This window comes from Protopterus annectens, chromosome 1.part1 (assembly GCF_019279795.1).
Source record: "Protopterus annectens isolate FY-2018-M chromosome 1.part1, PAN1.0, whole genome shotgun sequence".
NCBI classification, from domain to species: domain Eukaryota; kingdom Metazoa; phylum Chordata; order Ceratodontiformes; family Protopteridae; genus Protopterus; species Protopterus annectens.
The window spans coordinates 1,442,078,347-1,442,094,881 of NC_056726.1; positions in this window are offsets into that span (position 1 = coordinate 1,442,078,347).

Genomic DNA, 16,535 nt, shown 5'->3' on the forward strand with positions numbered 1-16,535 from the left:
AAACTAAAATCAACCTTGAGATGTTTAAGATGATTAACTTCTCTATTAACTGAAAATCTATGCACAATTTAGCCGCAAAAAAAAAAAAAAAAAATTACTCAGTATGTCCAATCATGTAAAAGAATTCTACTCACACTGGAAGCAAAGGGAAGTAACAGAGATAGAAGATATTCTAAAGGAATTCAGAAATTATTATAATAAAATTAATTAAAATATATTAATAGATCCAGAAGAAATAATTAAAATACTTATCAAAAATATAAAAAGTAAACCTATTTTGATAACCAAATGAAATTAATTGACAATCCAATTTCTATGTTTGAACTCCAAACTCAAATTTCTAAACTGAAACCTAATAAAGCACTAGGTAATTATGGGTTTATAGCTGAACTTTACCCAAATAAGTCCTAGATATACTACACAAGTTTTTTTTCCTATGGTCAAGAACCTAGCTAAAGTTCCTTCTTCCTGGAAATATACCCTTATGTCTCCAATTTTAAAAACTGAAAACGATCCTACTGAATGCTCTTCATACAGAACAATTTCACTTTTAAATGTAGATTGTACATTTTTCATGGCAATTCATGCAAATAGATTAAAATATATGCTACCCTCCATGATTGATGAAGATCAAACTGGCTTTATCTTAAACATAAATACTTACGATAATATTAAAAAAGCACAATAATTTACTATGCAAATAAAACAAAAGAGAAATTTAACATTAATGAGTATTGATCTTAATAGTGTTTTTGAATTGGAAAAATGGCAATGTCCTTTGCTGGTTTTAGAAGAATATAATATCTCAAGTAACTTCACACATCTTATTAATCTTCTTTATAATGATTGTTTTGCATATGTTAAAATATGTGCTTTTACTTCTTATTTTATACAAGTTTTGAAAGGAATCAAATGAGTATGTCCTCTTTCACTTCTGCTTTTACCATAATTATGGAATCATTTGTTAATTTTCTCAGATCAAATATAGATATAAAAGGTATTAACATAAATGAGGATTTATACTCTAAAATTCAAATAATAGAACATAATAAAGTTTGCTGATGACATCCTACTGTCATTAAAGGACAATGATAATTCTCTATCTGCAGTTTTCTTAGCAATGGCTATATTTCAAAGAAAATCTGTTTAACATTTAATGATGACAAAACAAAAATCCTAACTATAAATACAAACAAGAATATACTCAAAAATAAATTCATTAAATATATTGTCAAAGAGAAGAAAATGAATTATTTAAGAATAATTATAACAGATAATCTATACTGGTTATTAAAGGATTACCTTACAGGAAAAAGTCATCAAACAAGTGAGTCCTATTTCATGTCTACTATATTAAACACATATCAAGCATGGATTTTCCGTATATTTCCTATGGCATATACCCAAAATAACATCTCCACCTCAAAGTTAGAAACAATGATCACATTTAAAGACAAAAATCTGCTATATTGATTTCAATTAATGAAAGATGAAAAGCTACATTCTGTTAATTATAGAAATTTAGATAATTTAGATAAAGACATGTAGCTAGATGTATAATCCTGCAGACAACATGTAGAAGGGGAAATTAAGTTAATGCAACCAAGGATAAGAAATTATATTCCAACAAACAAATTCTAATATCTTCTAAACGTACCACTTCATCTGTTAGATGGAATCTCTTTACTTGGAAATTTTGTAATAGACCTTTCTTCACACCACATAAAACTGAATTAATGTTCAAAAAGAAACAGGATTGTTGGAGAAGTAAACAAGAACTTAAAGCAGATTGGCAACACATGTTTTTTGATTGTTATGTCTTAACACCTTATTGGAATAACATTAATATCTTTTTGTAGGCTTTTTGGAGATAAATTTGTTTTATCTAAATCACTAATCTTTTCTAGTGCTGCTATTCCTATATGTGTTAAAAAATGAAATATCATATTTTGTCATCTGTTCTATCTATAGCAAGAAAGATTATAACTCAGAACTGAAGAATTCCTAAATGTAGCTGCTACATCAATTGCCTACCCCATATCCATCCTAATCAGTCACTCTATCTCCAAACAGTATGCCCCTCACCTCTGGAAAATGTCTTATATCATTCCCTACATTAGGGTGTCACCTCTAGAGATATCTCAAACTACTGTCTAATTGCCATCCTCTCTCCCATAACCAAAATCCTGGAAAAATGTATACACCAACAGGGGCTTAATTACTTCACCACTAATAACCTACTATCCAGCACACAGCATGGCTTCAGACCAAAACATAGTTCAATCACAGTGCTAATAAGCCTTAGTGACACCATTCATCACCTCAGAAATGAAGAACAATTAGTCTCAGCAATTTTCCTAGATATATCAAAAGCCTTTGACACTGTCACACCAACTGTTGCTCAACAAACTTGCAAATTAAAATCTCATTTCATCATCACTCACTTGGTTTCACAGCTATCTGTCAAATTGCCATCAGGCTACAAAATTTTAGAACAAACTCTCCCCTCTGTTACCGATATCAACTGGTGTACCCCAAGGATCCATACAGGGTCCCCTCCTCTTTGTCATATTTACCAACAACCTAAATTCCACCACCCAACTTGCAACTATTACCCAATATGCAGATGATTCCTCTTGTATTTTCTCTGACTCTTCCCCCCAGGAACTCCAACAGAAAATGGAAAAATCTTTCCAGGACATTGAAAATTACCTCAACAGCAGTCAACTCATCCAAAACCCAGACAAAACTAAGGTAATGATTTTCACAAACAAAACATCCAAGCTCAGCTCACTACCTCTCTCTATTTACTGCTCTAATGGAACAAAAATTGAACCTACAAATCAGACCGAACTCCTAGGAGTTACTATAGATGACAGACTAAAATCTCATAACTATATCTCCCAAACAGTTAAGAAAGTCCATACCACAGAACACCAAATATCACACATAAAAACTGTCATGGCTGAAATTAAAAGATCTTTTAGATAAATATTAATGTTGATGAAGTTTTGTAGTTATGGACCTTGTATATAATTATTTTATGTTTTGTTATATCTTAATTTTATTGGTTTCTATTACTGTGATGCTGTTATATATTGTACAATCTATTAACAGCAATAGTGAAAGCGCTTACCATTTGTACACAAAATAAACATAGATTTTATTTTACGCCTATAGTTGCAACGAGTTATTTACTTGGTGGACATTTTATGGTGAAAACATTAAGACGCCTTGGTTATCTCTCAGCTTTTTTACTTGGAACTGCTGCTGCATTTATTATTGTGAGCCGAGAGGTATTTACATCGCTGGGCACATTTATTAAATTGCTGCTTGTACAATATATGATTATTTAAAACTCAATAAAAAATATAGGGCCAAACCATACCTTACTCACTAAGCCAGACCAGCCACGCCAAGATCTCACCTGCTATGTATCCTCCTTTTCTGCTCAAATATATTCACCAACTTACATAATGTTAACTTTAATAAGCTAGAATCCTGCTAAAACAAAATAACTACATTTGTGGCCAGTCATCTCCATAAAACTCATAATTACACCACTCTTCAGCAACTCAGCTGGCTGGAACTTCCCAACCTGTTGACACTTAACCAGCTTACTTTTTCCCACAAAGTCATGCACAACCCCAGTAACTGCACAGCACTGTCTAGCCTGGTCCAACCTAACTTTAACTGCAGATCATATCCCTTAAGTCGTCCGACAAACTTATGTTACAAGTTACCCAGTCACACAACTTTCATGGTGACTCCCTTTATTCCAGTAAAATAGCTAGGAAATAGAATTTGCTTCCTTAGCACATCCTAAACATTTCCAACATCTCTTCATTCAAAAATGCCTAAAGGAATATCTCAATAGCAACTGGCTCTACCCCTGTATTTCATCTGACTGATTTTCTCTCTCCTATTTTCTTCATGAGTCTCTTTATGTGCATCTCTCTTTAGCTCCTTTAAGCAACCAGTGGTTATGTCATATGGTTAGAACAGTTTTGTTCATCTTTTCTGATAGATCTGATTATTCCAGTTATTGATATCTCTATATTATGTTTACAATGTATGTTTTCACAACTATTTGTTTCTTTAGTAACTCTGTTAATTTCATTGTTGTTAATTACTCATTATGTCCTCTTGTTTTATTAATTAAATTGTTAATGTAGTGAAGCTTTTCTCCAAGAATCTCTACTGAAAACAGGCTACTTCCTCAGTCAGACACTACCCAGTTAACAAATGTAAATAAATAAATATATAAACTGTAAGAATGACTCCACAACCTCCTTTAAAGAATTTATAAATATTACTACAGAACTCTGTCACCTGGAAATCATTACAATTATGTCAAGAACAACCAGGATTACCTCCTGCTACAATGCAAGGACAAAACTTAGAGATTTGCTTGACAAGCAAAAATAACTGCATTTTAGATTTAATGTAATGTATAATAACTTGAATGACTTAATGGTTAATGGGCACTCTTGTAAATATTTTTTTTTCTTTTGTGTGTGAGGTTTAGTTGAATTTTTTTCATTTATTATGTTCACAAATATCTGCCTGTAAATATTGTTGTGATTGCTTTACAGATTAAAAATCCAATAAAAAAATTTAAAAAAAGTTGGAGATTTTGGGTCTATATCAAATTGTTGAAACCACAAAAGGTCACATACCTGTTCATCGATAACTATTTGTTGAACTCTGAATCCCTCGAATGATCATTTCCATGAAATGGTTCTCATGGAAAGTAACCAGTGGGCCCTTTTCCCCAGTGTAGTTGAATCTTGGAGTTGGTAAATTTAGTTAGGGGGGCATGTGGGATACAGCCTCCCATTTTGGGGGTGTGGGGGTGTAGCTCCCACCAGTGTGGATTTTACATTTTACTGTGTTTATTGCAGTCAGTAGGTTGGCTAACATGTTACTTACAGTGGGAAAGATTTTTGCAATAGTGATCATTTGACGGATTTACATTCAACAAATAGGGGTTGATGAAGAGGTAATCTATCTTTTGTGGTTTCGATAATATGCTATAAACTCAGAGATTTCATAGGCTAGTTAATGTATTACCTCTTTCATGTCATCTTCCTCAACATCTTATAGGAGATGTCCACTGATGAAGAAGATATATGTTGAGTGCTGAATTCATGGATAGATGCTTCAAAAGGGGCACTGTGTCCTACTGTACAACAAGTGGCAGGGTTAAGGCCTCCATAAAAGCATTCTATTTAGAGATAATTGGTTCCAGCACTGGGGTAGAAAAGGACATTGATGGAATCCAGTGCAAAAATATTTGAAGATTTGGTATCAAGTTCAGGATCACAAATAACATGGATCTCCTTGCTGAAGGAGAGGGCGCAATAGCATCAGTGCTAACAGAGATGGGGCTGTCATAAAGTCTAATACTGAATCCCTGAGCTCAAGAACTAGAGCCAAGGGCCCCTGTTAAAGTTACTCATGATGACAATAGAAACAGAGTAATATTGACTCCTAAGGATGGAAAGGGGGCACCATACCTTATAAAGTCTTAGTGCAAGAAATCTGAACAAATCCAGATAAAATGTGGGGACAAAGGACCAAAAACAGGGACATATTTTAAATAATGCTCTTATAAACTTAGAAAGCTGCTAGAGTAACAGGTTTGTGTTAACATATATTTTCTGAAAAATTTGAAGACTGACTCAGAATAATGCTTTCTGTGCTGTAGTTTTATTAAGGACAATGATTTAAGATAAACTTAAAACTTTAGCTTAATTATTTATTTACTTATTTATTTACTTTGTTTATTACTTGACAAGTTGTTGTTGTATCTTTTGGCTTTTCCCGGTTAGGGGTTGCCACAGTGGAACTCCGGTCCGCTAATGATTGGCAGTAGATTTTTACGTACCGAGTTGCCAGCCCTGATGCACAACCTTCAACGAAGGTACGCCCATTCACGCATGTCTCCACACAGAAGACGCTTTAGCTGAGAATCGAACAGGACAACGTCTTACTGTGAGGTGACAATGCTACCGCAGCACCACCATTTTAAATGATTTAAGATAAACTTTTAAAACTTTAGCTTAATCATGAAATGAGAGGCACAGTAAATGTTTAATAGTGTTAAATCTATGTATAACTAGACTTTAATTGTCACCTGTAAATAGAGAGCAGGAATAGGTGGTATTCAATATATCTGCTGTGGGACCATACCTTGCTGCATTTAAGTTTTGCCACTTATGAAAAATCTTATTTAACCATACAGCTGAAATGAAGAGTTTATTCTGATAAAATGTGCCTCTCTATGGCAAGAAGCTGGTTAGTATCTACTGGATAGCATATTGTGTTAGAGGCATGAAGCAACACTTGCAGGCATTTGGTCTGTAGTTGTGCAGGGTTGTATCTTGTGAGACCTTTTTTAAAAGGACAGAATTCATTGTGTGGTGGAAATAATCCATGTTTTATTGCTTCTCCTATGTCTGATACAATATAAAGTATACCATCTTGGATGTTTTAATCTGCTGTTAACATCTAGCAGTTTCTAGATTAATACGCTTTACAAGAGAAAACATTTGCTGTAACAGCTACAGTGTGATTGAAGGACTGCAAACTATTAAAAATGAATTATCTTTTGTTTGGTATGCTTTCTGGTGAAAAATTAAACCTAACTCTCTTAATCTGAAGTTTGGTTCCATTTAAACATTTATTTATTTTATACTTGTGCTTTATCTAGTACAACCTCCCAAAGATCTAGCACCTCTCCAAATTAACACTTGGCACAGGACAGGAATGAATAAATAAATGTGTGCCAGGCACTAGTATGATAATTGGAGTATGTTGTTTAAGAACAGTGCCAAGTTAATTTCATAGGTTCATAGGTTCATAGGTTTATACTAGGCTATCTGCCCTAAGGCATTTATAAGCCTAGCCCAAATTATTGTGGCTTACGCCACCCCTTATATGAAAAAATACTGTGCCCATTAGTTTGTTGTGCCTCTGTCCAGCAGTGACACCATGTTTTATTGCTTCTCCTATGTCTGATACAATATAAAGTATACCATCTTGGATGTTTTAATCTGCTGTTAACATCTAGCAGTTTCTAGATTAATACGCTTTACAAGAGAAAACATTTGCTGTAACAGCTACAGTGTGATTGAAGGACTGCAAACTATTAAAAATGAATTATCTTTTGTTTGGTATGCTTTCTGGTGAAAAATTAAACTTAACTCTCTTAACCTGAAGTTTGGTTCCATTTAAACATTTATTTATTTTATACTTGTGCTTTATCTAGTACAACCTCCCAAAGATCTAGCACCTCTCCAAATTAACACTTGGCACAGGACAGGAATGAATAAATAAATGTGTGCCAGGCACTAGTATGATAATTGGAGTATGTTGTTTAAGAACAGTGCCAAGTTAATTTCATAGGTTCATAGGTTCATAGGTTTATACTAGGCTATCTGCCCTAAGGCATTTATAAGCCTAGCCCAAATTATTGTGGCTTACGCCACCCCTTATATGAAAAAATACTGTGCCCATTAGTTTGTTGTGCCTCTGTCCAGCATGGGTCATGGGAGTGTTCATTGTGCCAAACCGAAGGGTACAAAAAGGAACTAATGTTGCACAGGATGCAGATCCAGTGCAGTGACAGTTAAGTAGTTTTGTCTAAGAATAAATCAAAGGGCTCACAAATGTAGCTCCTGATACTGAGCAAGTAATTTCCATAATAGGGAGAGCTGGCAGTAAAGTGCTACAGTAAGCCCTGAATAAGAGCTGTAGCAAATGGTTATAATCAGTGGCCATCTTTCATCAATCAGTAATGTTTATGGTCCTATAGTTAAATTTTTTAATTCACAGCTTTGAATAAGTTCAGTCAAAAGCTTTTTTATTCACTTCATGATCTTAGCAGTCTGAGCTCAAATGGTATAAAGTCACATCCTGTCCAGACTTATGTCTCTACATCCCATGTGCTATTCTTGGTAAGTGATCAATGAGCTTGATAAAAATAACCAAGTTGAAAGATGAAATAATGAACTTATAGGTTTAAGTGAGAATTGTACTTTTGTTTTATTCTTCAGTGGTTTTACAGACAGCTCTAAGAATTGGGTAATAGCTGCTGTTGTTGTTTCTTAAAGGACCTGTGGAGTTGTTGTTTCTGTGCCAAGTTTGAAAATGATGATGTTTTTAATCTCTAACCTGCTCACTTCCTTTTTGAAATTTATTAATGTAATATTTGCATACATATTTGAACTCATTCTTTCTGATGTGGTAACATTTTTCTTTTTTTCTTAGCTGCAAGAATTTAATTATGCTTTGGTTTGACAGGTTCTAAGGTTTAGATAAACCACATACCTCACAACCTCTTAGAGCAAGAAATCTGGACAACCCCCTAAATAAAAGTGGGACAATGGCCCAAAATAGGGACAATTTTTAAATATTGCTCTTACAAACTTAGAATTTTGATGCAATAACAGGGTTTACATTGGCATGCATTTTCTAAATGGTATGAAGTCTGAAACTCAAATGTCTTTCATTATGTTTTAACTTCATTCATTAATGATTTGCCACTAATTCACCAGAAAACCATAATGTTATGAAAAACAGACCACAAATATAAAGCAAAAATCTGGACAGTCTGCAAAAATCTGTACAGTTAACAGGTATGATGAGTCATAATATTAGTTTATATATATATATATATATATATATATATATATATATATATATATATATATATATATATATATATATATATATTTCTCTAATTTTTTTATAACAAAAGGGTGTTGCACAGCTTTAATTATGTTTCTAATATATAGCTTATACAGTTATATGTGATATGGGTGGAACCACAATGATTATTGTCTTCTTTTGCTATCTCTATAATTGCTGTTAACAGAGCCTTCAAATTCTTAAGGTCTTACATGGAAATAAATCTCTTTTGCTGCCATTTGGTTATCTTACAATCAATTACTATATGGACACAAGACACAGCATAGTTTCTGAATATTTATAAAGTTATTTATTTCATTTCCTGCAAGTGCCATGTGACTGGGGGTTAGAGGCATAACCTTATGATAGAGTGTTTCCTTCATAAAACATTCTGAATATGCTAATAAGGAAAATGTGGTAGGATCAGGAAATGGTGACAGTAGTACTGAGAATCATTGTTATTGCTCCTACAGGATACTTATCATACAGAGTAATTCAATAATGGTATGACATAGGAGAATTTGATGGAAGGGAAATACAATTATTTAAATTATATAAATAATAATAATAATAATAATAATAATAATAATAATAATAATAATAATAATAATAAATTAAATTATTAATAATTATAAACAATATCAATAATAGTTAAAACAAACAATTTATAAATTTACTTTTCATTTAATATTAGGAAAGCTTTATTTGATAAGGTATGTTTATAAAGAAGTTACTTAAGTATGGTACTGTAATATTTATCTAAGTGTAATGATGTTAGCTGCACTAGCTTTGCATTTGCCTGTGATTGTGCAGTGTGAGCTCTGTAGAATAGCATCATTAAATTGTTCTACTCAGGCTAGGAGCCCAGATAAACTTCATGGATATGGTTAGTGTAGTTCTAAATTATTAGATTTCTGGGTATCTTTTTTAGATTTTTTTTTTTATTCGATCCTTTCTATTTCTTTCTTTCTTTGATATACAAGACCAAATATGATTTAATAGCTATACATGATACATTTATGCTAGGAAATTAATTCTTATTTCAGGGAAGAAAGCTGAGGAGTTGTGAGTTAAAGCTGAACTATGCTACTAATATTTCATGTTGCAATATTAATAATACCTGTCAATAATCTCAAATGGAGTTAAACTTCATGTAAATAAGCATAAATGGCCTGAATAGTAAATCTAAAAGAGAGAAATTACTCAAATGGTTCAATGTTTACAAAGTACCAGTAATTTATTTTAAGGAGACCTATACTAATAGAATGGACAAAGACAAATACAAATTCTCTCAGTACAAAATATTGGTACAATCCAACCATAAAAATAAGAGAAGAATTTCAATACTATGAAAAAATGGACCAGCAACAACAAAGGATAACTTTTTAAAAAAGGAAGACCATGATTGTTCCTTTGCAATGATAAAAATGGGGTATAATGATAGATTATGGGGGGGTTAGAGGCATTACCTTTTAATAGAGTGTTTACTTCATAACATATTCTATGCTAATGTATAATGGTTTCCAGACATAGGGGCAGGTCAACTAGAAAGCATTTGGAAACAGTTCCTAGCAATAAGAAAGGTAATATTTTTATGGGGGTGGGGTGTTTAATTATATATTTGGGAAGACAGAATGAAGTCCAGTTCAGGCACTTAAAATCTGGATTAACCTTTTATGTTTAAAAGATAGATTTGTACTAAAATAATGTAATTTAATGATTTCCAGCATATCGTATTAATATAGAAGACTTTATGAAATGGTTCACTAAATAAAGTCACCTTTTTTGAAAATTAAAAATACAGATGATATAAACAAACGTATTGTCTGGGATGTCTTTAAAGATCTGTATTTATGAAAGGGTGCCAGACTAGTGCAATAATAAAGTTAAGCATTGGGAAAAAAGAAATTCTGGATAAACAAAGTAAGCTAAAAAAAATCAAAACAAGGTCCAGAAAGAAGATAAATTCCTTCTACATCAAATACATTCTCTACAAAAAAAAAAATTCATGATATATTAGGTCATAAAACTACTGTCATTTTTAAAATACTAAGAATTAATGCTTATGTATTAATTCCTAAAGGTAAGCATAATCTGGCAATAAGGGCTACATTTTCAGAAAGATCTAATTATATCAAAGAAATCAAGGTAAACACAGACACAATTCCAAACATGGAATAAGAAATAGATGTTTTCAAAATTTAAAGATTGTCATAAAAACTGAAAAAAACAATTGAAATGTTGGTACAGAAAGCCCTTGTTTGTAATTTTTAAGTCAACTAATATTACCAACATTTTTAAAATTAAAACTTTCAAAAAATAAAAGCACTGATCCTATCACTGCTCATCAAATCCTCCCTAAGAATCACTTATCACTTTACTCCATGAATATCAGAAGCACACTAAACAAAGTTAGCTAATTCCATTCCTGGATGTCACACCACTCCCCAGACATTATTATACTCCCAAAAACATGGTTGAATCCTCAGATATCTGACAAAAACTTTATCCCCCCAGGGTACAACATCCTATGACTAGACTGTCCAAAGAAAAAAGATGAAGTTGCCATTGTATACTCTAACCATCTCATTGTTACTCCTCTAACTAACTGTATACCCTCAGATCCATGCAAATATCACCACCTAGAAACACTCCCAGACTCTCTAAGCAACCATTCTCCAATCAAAGTCCTACGATTCTCACCATACAACACTAGACCACATAAGTATGTCAATTGCCATAAACTCTAACTTCCATCCTGATACTTTTATCAACCTTCTCACAGCAATAAATTGTTCCTTCCTAACCCATTTACCACTGGATCAGGCAGTAGTTAAATTCAACTCAATATTCTTTAACATTCTCAACTCCCTTGCCCTGTTATGCACTGTTAGAGTTAAATCAATTATATCGTCTTGGCTTACACATACTACTCACTCCCTTATCCAAGCTAGAGATAAGGCATGGAAAGGCTAGTCTAAAACTAAGCTCCCTAGCTATTCACAAAACTACAAAGAGCTCCATAACCTTGCCAAAAAACACATCGACAAAGACAAAAGGAAGTTCTATAACAACACTCCAACCTTTCACATATCCAACCCAAAGAAATTCTGGCACTCCATCCATAATCCTAATATTCCATCCAGGTAACCCCTCACCTGCCCCAACAATACTCCACAAGAAACAGCATCAATCTTTAACATCTACTTCATTAACTCCATAGTAAAACGATAAATACTACCAACTCTGACACCAATGCTGTTAACCCTTCTCACCCTCCCACCACCTCTAAATCCACAAATAATTTCTCGCTTAAAGCTGTGTCTACTAGCTATATGAAATTATTTCTTCTCAAATTAACTCCTGCTACCCATTAGTTGATAACCTACCTCCACTCTTCCTTCAGATAGTAGCAAACTCTCTAGCCCTTTCTGTCTCCATACTCATCAACTGCTCTATCACTGAATCCAAAGTTACCTCAATCTGGAAACAATTCTTTAACTTACACATATGCAAAGGAGGCAATTCCACAGAAATGGCCAACTTCAGGTCAATAATTTTATCACCTCTCACTAAAATATTAGAATAATGTGTACACAAACAAATCCTGGATTACCTATTACAAGGAAAAACTATTGTCCCACAGACAACATGGCTTTCAACCAAAATGTAGCACATCGACAGCTCTTCTATCCTTTATCAGCACCATTTCTCTGGCTAGAGACAGTGACAAGCTAGTGTCATGCCTGTTCCTTTTTCTCTCTAAAGCATTCAACACAGTCTCCCACCCTCTGTTGTTGACCAAACTCTCTGACCTACCAAAAAGCCAAAACCACCTCAAATCTACTTTCTCTATCTCATCTCTCAACAACACACCTATCACTGTTGAATCAAGCAATAAGGGTTATAATAGATGCCCAACTCAAATTTGACCTCCATGTCTCAGCTGCACCAAAAGAAAAACACAAAAAACTTGGTCTTCTTTACAGAAGTAAAACATTCCTGTCAAACAAAGCCAAAATATCCGTCTCCCATGCCTACCTCCTCCCAAGCCTACTTTCCAGCTCATAAATCCTCACCAACCTTCAAAACTCTCTCTTAACAAAATTAGAAACTACCTATAATAAAGTTGTCAGATTTGCTGCAAACCAGACTTGCAAATCTCACCACTGTCTTTCTCTTAAGAGCTTGAACTGGCTAGAATTTCCCAACCAACTACTCTCTCAGCTTTAGATCATTCATTACATCCTGTATCTGCCCTCCTTCTGTCCCAACATCTCCTCACTTGTCTCCCTCTACATCTCTTCCAGGACTTTCTGAGGCACAGAACAAAATTTACTTCAACTCTACAAATCTAAAAGCAAAATAGAACAAAACCTTTATACCTACTCCTGTGCCCTCTCTTGGAATAAACTTCTGCTGGATATTAGATGTAGTAAGCAACCAAAACAATTCAAAACTGCTACCAAAACTTTCTGAAAAGCACCTGGATCTGCCACACACCCTCTTCAACTGTCTACCTCACCTCCTCATCTGTCTCCTACTTACCCCCCCTCCTTTTTCTCATCCATACTTAACAACTGTAACTGTGAAGCTTACTTGTTACTCGCTCAGATTACCTGTGCTGTTTACCCTAATATGCTATTCTATGCTCCTATGTAGCTACAACCTTAGTGACTGTATTTTTGATAAAATTATATAGGTTTGTATATAACCTGCTGCCTTTACATTATTAGTTGTAAATTGTAAACTTTGTACTAATTTTTTAATACTGTACTGTACTTTTCATATATGTACACTGTGGAACCTTTCTCCCTGGGACTCCCCTGAAAAAGGGCAACAGCTCGGCTGGACTAATCCAGTCAACAAATGTCAAATAAATAAATAAATTAGAAATATTCTAAAAATGTTAAATTGAAGGAAATCCTAAAGAAAATAAAAGAACTTAAAAGTTACAAATCTCCTGGCTGATTCCAGAGGTAAATACAATTCTACCCATGAACACGTTACATCTTTTAGAAAATGTCTGATCAGACATTCAAATAAAAGAAATGGAACCCTGTCACATCAGTCCTCAAAGAAAATAAAGATTTAGCAAAATGCAAATCACATAGATCAATATCTTTATATCTTTACTAAATATAAGTTACAAAATCCTCATGTTAGTTTTAACCAATAGAATGAAAGTCTTGATTACCAAATCATTAAACAATAATAAAATAAGATCTATTAATAAAAGGCAGACTGAAGGCAATAATAAAAGAACCTTAACATTAATAGACATACCTGGGGATTCAATAAAGCCTACATGGTCCATTTCCACCATCTGCATGGTGCAGTGCAATGCGCACACGAATGTGGACTGTTATGTTTTCATTAAGCGGCTCTATATGATATTTAGTGCCTCACAACCAAGGTAAACAACATGGAATGCTAATTACAGCATAAGCAGCTGAACTGCATGCTAATCAACCAATCTTACACAGTAGAGCTATTCAACAAGTTATAAAGCAACCATGTAGACTCTGAGTTTGTTTCCTGTAAATTCCAAAACTTTTGGAATACAACAACAGAAAGGAGACTGTACGGACAGAATGTTAGGGGCTGCTTCTGCTTTAATTAATTTGTATGTGCTTGAGGCTGAAGCCAGTGCTGCCACTGTTGCTAATATGCCTAGGCAGAGAAGGAGAAGAGTTTTCAGGCACTGTTTAATTTTTCACCACCTACATGATGTTGAATTTGTAGAGGACTATGGGGAGGATAGAGACACACTATAGCAACTCTGAAACCTTGTAGTACATTCCACAGACATGTACAGAAATAGTCACAGTATGTGGCATGCCACACATCATCCTGAGGAAACAGCTTCAGCAGGATCAGCAAGGGGAAGGGGCACCCATTCCACCAGCAATGCCAGGGTGACCACAAGCGCAGGCAGATGAGGAGTCACAGGGAAAACCACCAGTTGCTGTGGGTGTAGGAAAAGATAGGCATGCTCAGTATGCCCTTGCATTGGCTAAGAGACAATGCGTAGCACACTCACTCACCACCTAGTGGCCAAATATCTTCCTCCTACAAACATACATATAGTAACATTGATGTCAGGTAACTCACCCATCCTTTACCTCCCCATGTATTGGCTGTGTACTGCTTGCATCAGACAGAGTCAGCCCTGAACTAAAACTGTTGCAGCTGCTGGATTTATAAGGTAAGTGTTGAACCTGAAGTGTATCCATGTGTGTGTGCCATAACAGATATGCAGCTTTGCTCCCCCCACCAAAAAAAAAAAAAGAACAGCCCTTTCTAATCAAACTATATATATAGTATGTATATATATATATATATATATATATATATATATATATATATATATATATAAATAAATAAATAAATATATATATATATATATATATATATATATATATATATATGTATTTAAATAGATTTTTTCTGAATTACATTTCAGCATATCATATGCAGTTTGTAGCTGGCAAAATGCAAGCGTGCCTTCTCAAGTCCAGTAATCCTCTGTGCAGGTATAGCCCAAATTAAGAACCTCTTTTCTGTCTTCTTCACATAAACAAGTCTCCTCACCTTTAATTTCCCTAGCTACACAGTTGGCTTGTATGGTGTAGTTTCAGGGCTATCAGCACAGCGAGGACACAAATGAGGTGTGACGTCATTAGAATTGCTGAATGCCAAATTCTTGGCTCTGTATAGGAGATGTAAACATAGTGCAGGCACTCCCTCAATGTTTGTTGTTAATGGACTGCAATTGTGAATTGTTATAGGTTCATAGGTGTGTAGTAGGCTAATAGCCCTTGAGCCTTTACAAGCCTAACCCATAAGATTACCCTGGCATCATGCCACCCGACCTTAGCTCCCAATGCCTCTATCGAGTAAAGCCAATGGAGTGATCCCTGGAGTGAATTTTCTATTTCCCATCCACGCATCAAGATTTCTCTTGAAGTGAACCAGTGAGGTGTTCTGCTTGACATGTATAGGAAGTTTATTCCATAGCATGGGCAGTCTCTGGGTTATGAACCTATTCCTCCAGCATGTTCTGTTGATTGTGGTAATGAGGTTAAGGTCTCTGGAGTGTGTGGTGTGGAGGGATTTGGATTTCTTTAGATGTAGCATTTCGACTGTGGTTATGAGGTTAAGGTCTCTGGAGTGTGTGGTGCGGAGGGATTTGGATTTCTTTAGATGTAGCATTTCTAACAGAACTGGGTCAGACATGGCTTTGTAAGTCAAGCAGAAATCGCCTCTAAGTAGGTGATATGAGACAGAGAATAGTTGGAGTTTTTTTAGTCTGTCCATACAGGACAAATGTTTAAGGCCTGGGATCCTCTTTGTGAGGTACTTTTGTGGCCTCTCCAGTTGTTGTAGGTGTTTAGTGAGGTACATGCCAAATGGGACATTGTGCTCAATGACTGGCCTAATGAGAGAAGAGTAGAGGGAGACATTGAGCCCTTTCTTCCTGGATGCAAAACCCTTAGTAATGAGATGTGCCACATAGAAGTAATTTCTGACCACAGTGGCAATGTGGTGGTCAAAAGAGAGGTTGCTGTCAACCTGTGTTCCCAGATCTCTTATAATGCCTTCTGTCTTCAGTGGACTAGCATTGATGTAGTAATTCATGGGAACTGGGCTTTTCCCAAAGGGGATGACAACACATTTTTTGGCATTGAGCTTAAGGCCATGGTTCTAACACCAGTCGTTGGTCTCAGTGAGGCCTTTCTGTAGGATGTCAACATCACTCGGGGAGTTAATAATAGCTCCCAACATGCAATCATCTGTGAACCTTGTCAGCCAGAGTTCCTTCGTGTTGGCCTGGACTT